This window comes from Camelus dromedarius, unplaced genomic scaffold (assembly GCF_036321535.1).
Source record: "Camelus dromedarius isolate mCamDro1 unplaced genomic scaffold, mCamDro1.pat HAP1_SCAFFOLD_179, whole genome shotgun sequence".
NCBI lineage: Eukaryota > Metazoa > Chordata > Mammalia > Artiodactyla > Camelidae > Camelus > Camelus dromedarius.
In genome coordinates, this window is record NW_026989756.1 from 3,936,947 (window position 1) to 3,949,744 (window position 12,798).

The following is a 12,798-nucleotide window of genomic DNA, read 5'->3' on the forward strand; positions in this document are numbered from 1 at the left end:
CCAACCCTAACCTTGCCCCAAACCCAACCAGAAACTTGTCCCTGACCCCTAACATGAACACGAGCCTCACTCTCATCCTGATCCTCACCCTCATCCTCTCCCTCAACCTCACCCTCTCCCTCATACTAAACACGAACATGTACCCTAACTATCACCTGAGCCCGCATCCTACTTACCCGTGCCCTAAACTTGTACCCTGACCCCTAGCCCTATACCCAGCACTACCCATGAAATTGACCCTGACACTGACCCTAGCCCTGACTCTGCCCAAGCCCTAACCCTGGCCCTGGCTCTAGTCCTAACCCTAGTCCTAACACTAGCCCAATCCATAGCCATGACCCAGAAGCCCTGACCCCATCTGCTGACCCTGACCATAATCCCTGTACCTGAACATGACCCTGACTGATATTGACCCTGAACGTGTCCCTGAAACTTGTTCCCACACCAAAAACACTGACCTTAACACTGACCACTGACTCCTATCCAGACCCTAATGCTGACCCCTGAACTTGACCCTGACCCAGACTCTGACCCAGACCCAGATGCTGAACAGGACCTTACCTTAACCCTACCATTAACACTAACCCTAACCTTACCTTAACCCTACCCTAACCCTAACCCTAAACCCTAACCTGAAACCAAGCCTTTACCCTAACCCTAGCCATAGACAGAGCCCTAGCCCTAACCCTGACCCTGAACCAAAATACTGACCCTGAAGCTGAACCCTGAACCTAAGCCTGAATGCTGACCATAAGCCTGAACCCTGACCCTAACCTTAACCCTAACCTGATTCCAACCCCAGCCCCAACCACGAATCGAACCCCAACCCAAGCCTGAACCCAAACCCGAACACTAAAACCCTGACTCTGACCCTAGACCCTAAACCCTAGACCCTGACCTAGACCATGACCCAGACCTTGACCTTTGCCCTGACCCTAGGCCATAATGCCTAACCCAGCTCTTACCCATACACCCAACCACAGCCCATAAACATGACATAAACATCCAATACTTCCCCAGGCCCCTGTTCCCTAGCACTGACCCCTAACACACTACGCCTAACACTTACCACTGACTATTTTACTTTCACCCTGTCTCTACCCCTCATCCCTTAATCCTATTTTCTTGGAATAACATAAGACTATCTTGATGGAATAAAATCCCACAGAAACATCACAAAAACAATCAACTTGCCTATTAAATTCGATTCCTCCACTTACCTAAAGTACTACTTACCTTAATTTAACCACACAATAAAAAGATTATGCACCTTAAGCAAATGTCTCCACAGAAGATTTTATAATTTTTTAACATTTTAAACCAAACAATGCCTTAAATTTTAACATAAAACTAAATTGTATAATAAACAACAATATTACAGCAGGAGAAATTACATAATCTGATTCAACTGATCACAAGAAACGTTAAAAAAAACTCCACTCTTACTTCATGGAATAAACACTCTTGAAAATAGGGGTAGAAACAAATTATCTTTGTATGATACACAGCATTATAAGAAACAGTAAATAAAAATCTGGAATAAAGCCCAGAGGTTTCCTTTCAACACTTTTATTCACTATTTTCCTGGAACTTCCACAAAAAGCCAGGGTGAAAGACAGTAAGAGTATCAACAAATAAAATTGTTACACTAAAAACAAATCTATTCACCAATCAGATGACATCATATATATATATATATAAGTCTTGAAATCATGAACAATTCACTGAGTAGCTTAACTTTTAAGCTGTAAGTGACTCAAATATTTCAGCAAGTAGACAATACAAATTGTCAATGTATCAGAATTTCTTTCTTGTACACACTAACAATGAATAATATCAAGAATAATTTAACAGAATTTTATTTTACATAATACCAATATTACTAGAATACTTAAGAATCAATTTTATCAAGGTGTAAGACTAGTAAATTGAAATGGAAAAGACATTACCAAAAGAAATAAAATAAAACCTTATAAAAAGAAGACATCCCATGTTGATAACAAAACTAAACATGGAAGGAGTGCCCAAAGCGATCTAGAGAGAAATAGACTGAAGCCAGTTTACTAGATTTATCTGCTGACTGAAACTTCCTGTAGTGGAAGCCCACCAATCTACTAAGTATTTTCCTTAATTAAAGTGTTTGATTGGCTTCAATTGATGTAGTACAAACTCTTGTAATCCATATTTTCAGAAAGGAAATTGTACTTCCTTAAACATTTGAAGACTGTTGGTGTGTACAACCTGAATCCATACTTAAGCACTGATACAGTTGATATTAAGGGCAGTAATCCTGTGACTGTTAGGATTAGTAATAATCAGAGTGTTGTTTTCTATGTTTAAAATCTCATTTTTTTCATAATTTATTGTTAAAAATATAGGTAGTGCTATGGAGGATTTTAGCCAGAAGTACAAATATATGTTGAAAAATGCTGCAAGGGATATTAATGTTAGTAGATTGATATTAATGAATTTTGTTATATCTTGAGTTATTACTCATTTGAGGAAAAACCCTTGTACTGGTGGCAGACCACCTTAGACAATATAATGATGGGGATAAAAATTATGATCAGAAGAGTTTTATTTTATGTGTGTGATAATGATACTGTTGCAGTCCATGCACAGGGCATAAATAGTAAGTTGACGGTGTTTTTGGTACAAATTAGTGCATTTAGGGTTGTCATGATTGGATTACACATTGTAATAGCTTTTATTCATCTTATATGGACAGTTGATGAGCAGGCTATAAATTTTGTAGTGAGTTTTGTTAGTCTGTCTCAGCTTCTGATGATACTTCATAATACAGCTTTGAAGAATATTATGTTTATTGGGCAGTGAGATTTGCTGTAACACATAGGGGTGTACATCTGTCACATTAATAAGATTGGCTCTATTGTATGATGTATGCCCTGTATAAATTCAATCACTCAGAAAAGAAATGGGGGAAGTTCAATTTTATGTCTAGGGCTATTGTTAAAATGGTGGATGCTCTTAGATTAAAGAATTTTGTACTTGTTCATTGACTGGAGTATACTAGATTAATAATAATATCCAATATAAATAGTATTGATGTGGTGTTTTTGTTAGAAAATACTTGTTGTTTGCTTCTATAACTTGTGCATTTAATTTTCTTTTAGAATGGAAATACTAGTACCATGTGAGCTTTTTATTAAAATAATGATTCCTGAGATAATGGTCAGCAGAGTGACAGTAAAAATAGGGTTTACTAATATACTAAAGATATAAAACAATACTCTTAGGGTATGTACCTGATAGTTTATTTAACAGACTATATTCACCATAGAATGTGGCATAATGTGGTAGCATGAACATTTTAAAATTCTTAGGGGTAGGATCAATTCCTATGATTCTAGGAACTGATTAAACCTCTTTTATTTACTATTTTAAAAGAGCTCTTTTGGGGGAGGATATAGCTCAGTGGTAGAGTGTATGCTTAGATGATGATGATGATGATGATGATGATAATAATAATAATAATAATAATAATAATAATATATTAAATATTTTAAATAACAATAATAATAATAATAATAAATTTAAACATGCATAAATAAACCTACTTACTTCCCCCCTAAAAGCAAAGCAAAACAAACAAACAAAAACTCTTTGGTCAGACATAATTCTTATGTTTGTAGTGGGATGCCTGATGCACTGACAGGTACTGAAACATATACATAGAGCTAGTCTTTGTGTTAATTTTTTTCATAAATAAGGGATGTATAAAAAAGAAATCTAAAAAGAGAACATAAATCCAAAACAGAAATAGATTCATAGACATAGAATACAAACTTGTGGTTGCCAAGGGGGAGAGGGGTGGGAAGGGATAAACTGGGAGTTCAAAATTTGTAGATACTGACAGGCATATGCAGAATAGATAAACAAGATTGTACTGTATAGCACAGGTAAATATATACAAGATCTTGTGGTAGCTCACAGGGAAAATAATGTAACAATGTATATATATATATATATATATATTCATGTATAACTGAAAAATTATGCTCTACACTGGAATTAGACACAACATTGGAAAATGACTATAACTCAATAAAAATGTTAAAAAGTAAGAGATGTATAAGATGATCATCTAAAAATTGTGTGTAGGATATTCAAATTCATAGAAAGGATATTGTTAGGATGCATGTTTGAATAATAACATTGGCTGTATGTAATTTGGCTGTATATAATTCTGTTATCCAGGGATTTTGAAATGCCCTTAAAAATAGAATAATTTTGAAACCATTTATTATAGTGATACTGACATATTCAGCTATAGAGATCAGAGAAAATAGACCTGCTACATATTCTACATGGAAGGTATATACAAGTTTTGATTCTCCTGTTAAACCAAAATGGGGTTCTGTTGATTTCTGCTACAGTTGAGGTAAATATAGAAAAATAAGGCTAGGGGTTGGGAGGGGAAAATTAATCATATGTATTCTTGTTTAATAAATGAGAGTATAAATGATCCATTTATCAGTGGGGATAATAAACCAATAATTGCTAGTTTACATTATTTGAGATTGTGCTCTTGCCCATAAAGCTCTGATTAGTGTGTATTTTTAATATTATACTCATCCAGATCAGAGCATGGAATAAGAAGCTAGGCTTCATACAGCCAGTATAAGAAGTGTGCCTAAGTTTACATCAGTGGATAGTGGATAAGTTATGTTAAGAGGAACTGCTAATGTGAAAGCCATGGTTAAGGCCAGCATTGGTGCAATAATATACATAAATTGATGATATTTGGGCCTCTCTAAATTTCCAGAACCTAGGAATTCCCTTTAATTAATGTGAAAAGTGACACAGTGAGCAAACCTGTAATACTTAGTAAAAGAATTTAGATTGTAAATCTGTTCTTAGGAAGAGGACTTAACCTTAAGGAAATAAAGATTTATGTTTGAAGCAATTGTGTTCTGCTACTGTAGCAAACCATGTTCTACACTAGGGTATATATAAATTATTAAAATTTTACTGTATCACCAATTAATTTGATGGTGATTTTATAAAGTGACCCTTAATTCTTTTGTCCTCTCTTACTGGGACAAGTGTATAATAGATACAAACTTACTGGGATCATTCCAGTCTGAACTCATATCTCACAGAACTTTAATCATTAAATGAAACATTTTCAGCAGTTACAACACTGAGATCTTCTGATCCAATTCTGAGGGTATAAAACCTATTGCTGAAATGAATTCTAAATTTGAATTGAGCTATTATTCTTAGAGTAATTTATTATGTTAATCAATGTATTGGATCAATACATGCTACAGCATTTTGAAAAGCTGGTCTAAATTTTAATCACTTGAAGCTGGTTATATTCATTGGGGCCACCACAACCATAATTATTAACCCATTAAAAGCTATGCTATCCCTTAAGATTCAGTTATTTATTTTATAGATTAAACACATAAAGCACCAAAGGAACTTCTCATTTTATATGGCTCCCACCTCTTATTGGGAAGGTCAATTTCACTGATGAAAAGAGATAGTAAAAACCTTGTGCCATTCTCCTAGCTGCTTATTTAGAAAACAAGTGATTATGCTACATTTTCAGTGTCAGGAAACCATGGCCATTCAATATGTCCTTTGTTAGGCAGTTCCTCTAAGATTTGAAGTGCTAGAGGTAACCTTCCTGGTAAACATGCAGGACATGTGATTACAAAGTTCCTTTTCCTTTTAGAAAGTCATTCCTTAAATGCAAACCTGTGTTGGACTAACAGTTTTTTATAATTAAGTATTGGTTAGGGCTTATTTTACTGTTAACCATCAGTAAGTGATTCATCCTGATATAAGCTTATGCAAGGATAAATATTTCTTGCTACCAATATGAATAGTATTGCTTTTACTAAAAGATTAGTCCAGTATTAAATTATGAGGTTTATTATTTTGCTATTGATATTGAGATGAATGTGTTCTTAACCTTGAATGCTTTCTTAATTGGTGGCTGCTTTTAAGCAAACTACAGCATTGTTTATGCTTATTCTCTAGAGAAGCTTATATCCTGCATCTACAAACCTGTACCTTTTAAAATTACATTAAATTATATTAACAGTTTTGTTTTTAATTAATAATTAAAATTGAACTAAAATTCTTTTATGAACAACCTGCTATCATCAGACTTGTTGGGCTTATTACCTCTACTCATAAATCTTCTATTATACCATATTGATGAATTTGTTCCAGTAAACTGTTCATAAATACATCATCTGGTTTCAAGGTATTTAACTTATTTCATCTTTCCCTAATGGTACTTTATACTACTAGATTTAATTTTCTATCTTCAATATATTAAGTGTTAAACAAATCTCTAATTTACTTATGATAGTTGAATATGGTAGGAAGCCTGGGCTGGCTTTAGTTCAAATTTTTCATGAAGTAAGGAATCTACTGGGTGTAAACCAGGTGCTTTTCTTTCAACTACACTTTAATGCATCAAAGCACACTCTATGGTGTGCTCACATTGTCATGAATCACCTCCTCATTAATGACTTGTACTTGCTAATGGGCTATAAAAAGTTATCACTATTTGAGTAGGGTGATGGGATGAGTGTGCCTGCTTTGTGTCCTGATTGTATTTGTCACATTTCTTAATTTACAACTATGTTCTCCTTTGGCATTTCTTAACAATTTTGTATATATTATTTGTACTCAAGTTGGCCCTTGACTTGCCATCCCATAGTTTACACTTAGACCTGACATTTTTATATCTGATCATTATGATTATGACTACTCCTTTTGCGGGTATACTGAAGATGCTGTTACAGAGACAAACCACCAAAAAAAAAAAAACCTGATAAAATAAATGAGTTTAGAAAAGTTGTATGATAAAATATCAATACAGAAAAATCAATTGTTAAAATATACACAATATCACTAATTATCAGAGAAATGCAAACCAAAACTACAATGCGGTATCACCTCACACCAGTCAGAATGGCCATCATCCAAAAATCCACAAATGACAAATGCTGGAGAGGCTGTGGAGAAAAGGGAACTCTCCTACACTGTTGGTGGGAATGCAGTTTGGTGCAGCCACTGTGGAAAACAGTATGGAGATTCCTCATAAGACTAGGAATAGACTTATCATATGACCCAGGAATCCCACTCCTGGGCCTCTGTCCAGATGGAACCCTACTTCAAAAAGACACTTGTGTCCCAATGTTTATAGCAGCAATATTTACAGTAGCCAAGACATGGAAACAGCCTAAATGTCCATCAACATATGACTGGATAAATAAGAAGTGGTATAATTATACAATTGAATAATATTCAGCCATATAAATCGACAACATAACATCATTTGCACAACATGGATGTCCTGGAGAATGTCATTCTAAGTGGAGTAAACCAGAAGGAGAAAGAAAAATACCATATGAGATCACTTATATGTGGAACCTAAAACAAACAAACAAACAAACAAACAGCATAAATACAAATCAGAAATAGACACATAGACATAGAATACAATCTTGTGGTTGCCAAGGGGGCAGACGGTGGGAAGGGATAGACTGGGATTTCAAAATTGTAGAATAGATAAACAAGATTATACAGTATAGCACAGGGAAATAAATACAAGATCTTATGGTAGCTCACAGAGAGAAAAATTTGACAATGAGTATATATATGTTCATGTGTAACTGAAAAATTGTGCTCTTCACTGGAATTTGACACATTGTAAAATGATTATAAAGCAATAAAAAATGTTAAAAAAAGAAAAATGAGTTGACTTTCTATATGCTAATAAGTTCCAGAAAGATAAATTAGTAAAACTAACTTATTTCACAATTGTACCAAAAAATAACCAAAATGCCTAGAAATAAATTATAAAGGATGTGAAAGGCCTGCACATGGAAACTTATAAAACAGTGATAAAGAAATTGATACAGAACACACATCCACAAAATTTGTGCTCATACATTAGAAGAACATTGGTATAACATTCATCAAGCCAAAGCAGTGTACACATTAATTGCAAACTCTATCAAATTCAAATAGCTTTTTTTTCATGGACACAAAAACCAAGAAATCCTAGCATTTGTGTAGAACAAAGAACCCGGAATAACCTAAATGATCCTAAGAAAGGAGAAAACAGCTAGAGGCATCTTTCTCACTGACTTCACAGAACATGATGAAGCTACAGTCACCTATGCAGTGTGGTACTGGCACAAAAACAGGCACATGAACCAGAGTGATAGAATAGAGAGCACAGGAATAAACGCAGTTTATGTTGTCAGTTAATTCACAACAAAAGAGCTAAGGACACATAATGGGGAAAGACATTATCCTCAATAAATGGTGCCAAGAACACTGGAAACCATATCCCCCCAAAATGACACGAGACACTGTCAACATCACACACAAAATTAAGAGTAAACTCCACAAGTTTCCATATAAAGCCCCTTCTCTGCTGGATCCTCTGAAAATGGAAACCCTTGGCTGTAACCACATGGAGAAAGCTTCTGCCCACTTTTTCCACATCTTTTACTCTCATGATGTTGCCTCCTGTTGGTTCCTGAAGAAGTCTGGTTCCTGCCTGTGTGTACTTACCTGAGCATTGTCCTGAAGTTGAAACCACAACGGGTCCTGAAGAGGCCCAGCCTCCACTAGCTCCACAAGGAGCCAAGCCCCTCAGTGAGAAACGTGCACCTCAAGGGTCAGAGAGTGTGCATGGAGCCACCTTCTGACCAGCTGGGAACTGCAGGTGCAACCACTCAGTGTTTACCAAGTGTACTCTAAATTGTCCATACAATTATAAAAATTCATATCTATAAATATTCTAAAGGAAAACATGTAAGAAAATCTACATAACCTTGTCTAAGTGATGAACTTTTAAAAAAAAAAACCCAAATCTATCCACAAAAGAAAAATTTGTATCATGGAATTTAAAAAAAATAAAAATTTAAACATTGTTTATGATCTTATTCAGAAAACCTAAACACAAACCACACACTGAGAAAAATAAATCTACACAACACATAACTGATTAAGGATTTGGACACAATTACATCAAAAATTTTATAACAAACAACCCAAATAAAAACTGGCAAAGATCTTAACAAACACCTTTCCAAAGAAAATCATATACCATTAAGGAATTACAAACTAAAATGATGATATAGAAATGCACACTTATTAGAACCACTAAACTTCAAAGAAATGATATTACCTGTGATTTATAGAGAATGAAGAAAAACAGGAACTCTCCCTCACTGCTGGAGGAATCCATGTGTTGCTACTTTGAAAGACAGTTTGGCAGTTTTTTCCAAAGCTAGTCAAAGTTCACCTGAGGACCCAACAGCGTGTCTTTAGTATTTAGACAACTGCTTTTAAAGTGTCCAAACAAAACCTAGCCTGCAATTTTGCACAACAACTCTACTCATAATGCCTAAAATCTTTAAAATATGAGGATATCCTTCCATGCATGAATCCATGTGAAGGATGGCAAATTACACTCTAACATAGATCTCTTTAGCTTGAAGATTACAATGGACAGATTTCTTAAAAAAGAACCATGAGGTTCTCTGAAACCCAAGTCAATTTTGCCTTTTTGAGGCAATTTTATATTTATAATGGAAATCTCCATTTGAAAGGTTGTGTCCCCCTCTGTGCCAGGAATAGAAAAATGACTAAATCTCAAACAACAACAACAACAACAACAACAACAACAACAACAACAAAACACTGTTATTAATGGAGAAGGCTAAGATTTAAATCTGTACAATGAACACACCCTTCCTTTCTTTTGGTTTTAGATGAAGATGGTATTTCAAGTGATGGGCCATTTCAGGGAATTACTCAATTTTCTTGGTATCTCCCATGCTTAAAGGAGGTATGCATGTTACTAAGTTTGTTTATACAATTATCTATAGACAGCTAATACCACAAAAGTGTGTACTTAAAATGATTTAAATGTTATGATTTAAAATGATTTAAGTGTCATATTATGTATTTTTAATCACAATCAAAATAATCAGGAATGTAGTACTGATACAATGCATGATAGTAATACACACTAAAAAGATCCCTAGTGAAAAAAGCCATAAAGAAAAGTTCTCCCAGATTAAGTGATTATCATGTATGTTTTAAACCCATCAAGGTTGTAAAAGGAGAGAATCTCAGTAAAAATTCTAGAAAAAGAAAACAAGCAATTAGACCTACTGGTGAAAGTTGAAGTGAGCCTATGGATTAAATAATAATGTGGAAAGCATATCACTTCCTCATTTGCACATTATATGGTGGTTCTTCAGGAGAGTGTCCCTGCTTTGGGGAAAGCAGACTACAGTATTTGGTGCAAAGTGCCAACTATGAGGACTTTTTATCATTACAAAAATTATTGGAAAGTCCAATATTTTCAAAGCAACCATATCAATACCATGGCAGAAAAGTGGATAAGACAGATATCAAATGTTGATATAGAGGCCAATACTTACCCAGACCAAGGTCATCTAAAGTTGTGATGATAATTGCCCTTGTAGAAATCCACTTGCTATTAAGAGGCACTGTGGGAGGAGTATACAAGTAGCCATCAAGGTTAAACAGTATCTAAACATCCTTATTGTTTTGCATCAGAGGTGCAGATGTACTGTCATTCTGTCTAAGCATCAGCCATGTGAGTTCCTGCCTGGGTCCCCAAGCCATGCATCCACATGTCTATGCAAGTAACTGTCCCACTCCCAACAACATAGCACTTCCAGTAGCTCCTAGACCAGCCAAAGAGAAACAGAAAGTGATGGGATATAGTCAGTGGTAGTGTTTTGGAAGAGGCTGGTTTGGCCATGTGGCATCTTCCTAGGTTTGCAGGCCTCTGTGAGTGAGCGAGGAAGCCTGATATCTGGGTACATGTCAAGGTGACCTAAGCTGGGCTGAGAGTGTGGGGCATTGGTGAAGGTTATAACAGACTTTTCAGGGGTACTTCTGTCTACACTTGTGCAACATGGTCTGTTCATCCCCAGCACAGATTAGAGAACAGCACAGTTCCCACAGGTGCTGCACAAGGCCAAACCTAAGGTATAATGGCTTACTGACCCTGCCATTATGTGGTAACTCAAAACCATCATCCATCCAGTAATGTGTGAATTTTCCCTGAGAAAAGTGCTTTACAGAATTCAATATAAATTCAATGTAGATTTTATAGAAATTCAATTATAGTGAAGTAGAATTCCACATATACAAATATATCCCATGCATGCAATAATAATTTTGCCATCATATGTTTCCTAACATAAACAGCTATAATGTAGTTTCTTTAAAGGTTAATTGAAATGAAGAGAGAAGTAGTAAGATCTTAAGCTCCTATAGAGAGACAATTTCACAGCAAAAGTTATTTGGATGTATGTGGCTTATTTGGGAAGTGATGACAGGAATCCAGAGAGGTGTAGATGGCAAAAAGGGACAGTAAGACAGGGAAAATGGAAAAGTCAAGAAAGGCGAGTTATGGGACTGGTTCCCCTTCTGGGAAATGAGGTCAATCCCAAAATGGATATTCTGAAGAACTACATAGAATGCACTTCAGAAGTATCCCTTTGAAGGGCAATGTGGAGATTTATCCAACAACTCACATTTCCCATTGATTGAGAGTTTTTGTAGATGTCTTTAACACCCCTTAACTTTCAGGCTGTGCTTGTGCAAAATGAGCTGCCTTTCACAGTTTGAAGAAAAGCCTGAGACAGAATAGATGAAAGGCACTCGAGGCAGGACATAGACGTAAGCTTACTGGTACCAGGAATGCTCTGCTACAGTACGTTTGAGAACAGAGGCAAGAGGATGAGCAATGAGAATTGGAAATAACTGAAGCCTAAGAATTGGGAAATAGAGTGACCGAATCTGAATAATACTTTCAGACAAAGCCTTGTACTGAAAATAATTTAAACTTCTGGATTAAGGGAATGTATCTTTTCAAAAGCAATAAAAATATTAAACTAGTATGGAATGACATCATTAGGCCAAATTTTAAGGGAAAGTGGGAACTCAGTGAGGTAAGTGGAGCATGGAAGCTGTTGTCAAACAAAGGAATGTGCCATCAATTTTGAAGGTGTGAGATAAGGGGCCAGAGTTCAAAAGCCAGAGCTCACCCAAAGAGTCTATGGGGATGCAATGTACTTAATGACCATAGTGAATAATATTGTATTATATATTTGAAAGTTGCTAAGAGAGTAGATATTAAACGTTCTCATCATAGGAAAAAATATATATAGCTATTTGTGGCAATGGATGTTAACTAGACTTATTGTGATCATTTGTATCAAATACATAAATATGATATATATATATATAATATATCTATTTCAAATCCATGACTTTGTGTACCTGAAAGTAATATATGCCAGTTATATCTCAATTTAAAAATAATGTAAAAATGCATGTACTAAAATATCAAAGGAGAAAAGAAGAAAAATAAAGGTAAAGGACTTAGGTTTTAATAACATGATATTAACCAATAATGAGAAATAAAAGCAATATAAAATGGGATGTATAATTCTATATTCTTGCCTCTCAAGAACACTGAAGATTAATGCAATGACAACAGTTGCATTCAACACAAAAGGTGATGAAGCTTCAATGGCAAAGTGTCTTTATTAATGAAGAAATATGTTTTGCTTGAACATTAAAAATTCCAAGCTTGAAATTCCCATAGTAGAGCCCTAGTAAAGAATTCTTGTTGCATTTTGAAGGGCTTAAACTTTCACTTCAAAAAATAACTTCAGATCAGAATACTCCCTAAAGTATATGAGGCAAATGAATAACTGTGCATTGTTTGTTTTTTTCAGCTTAAAG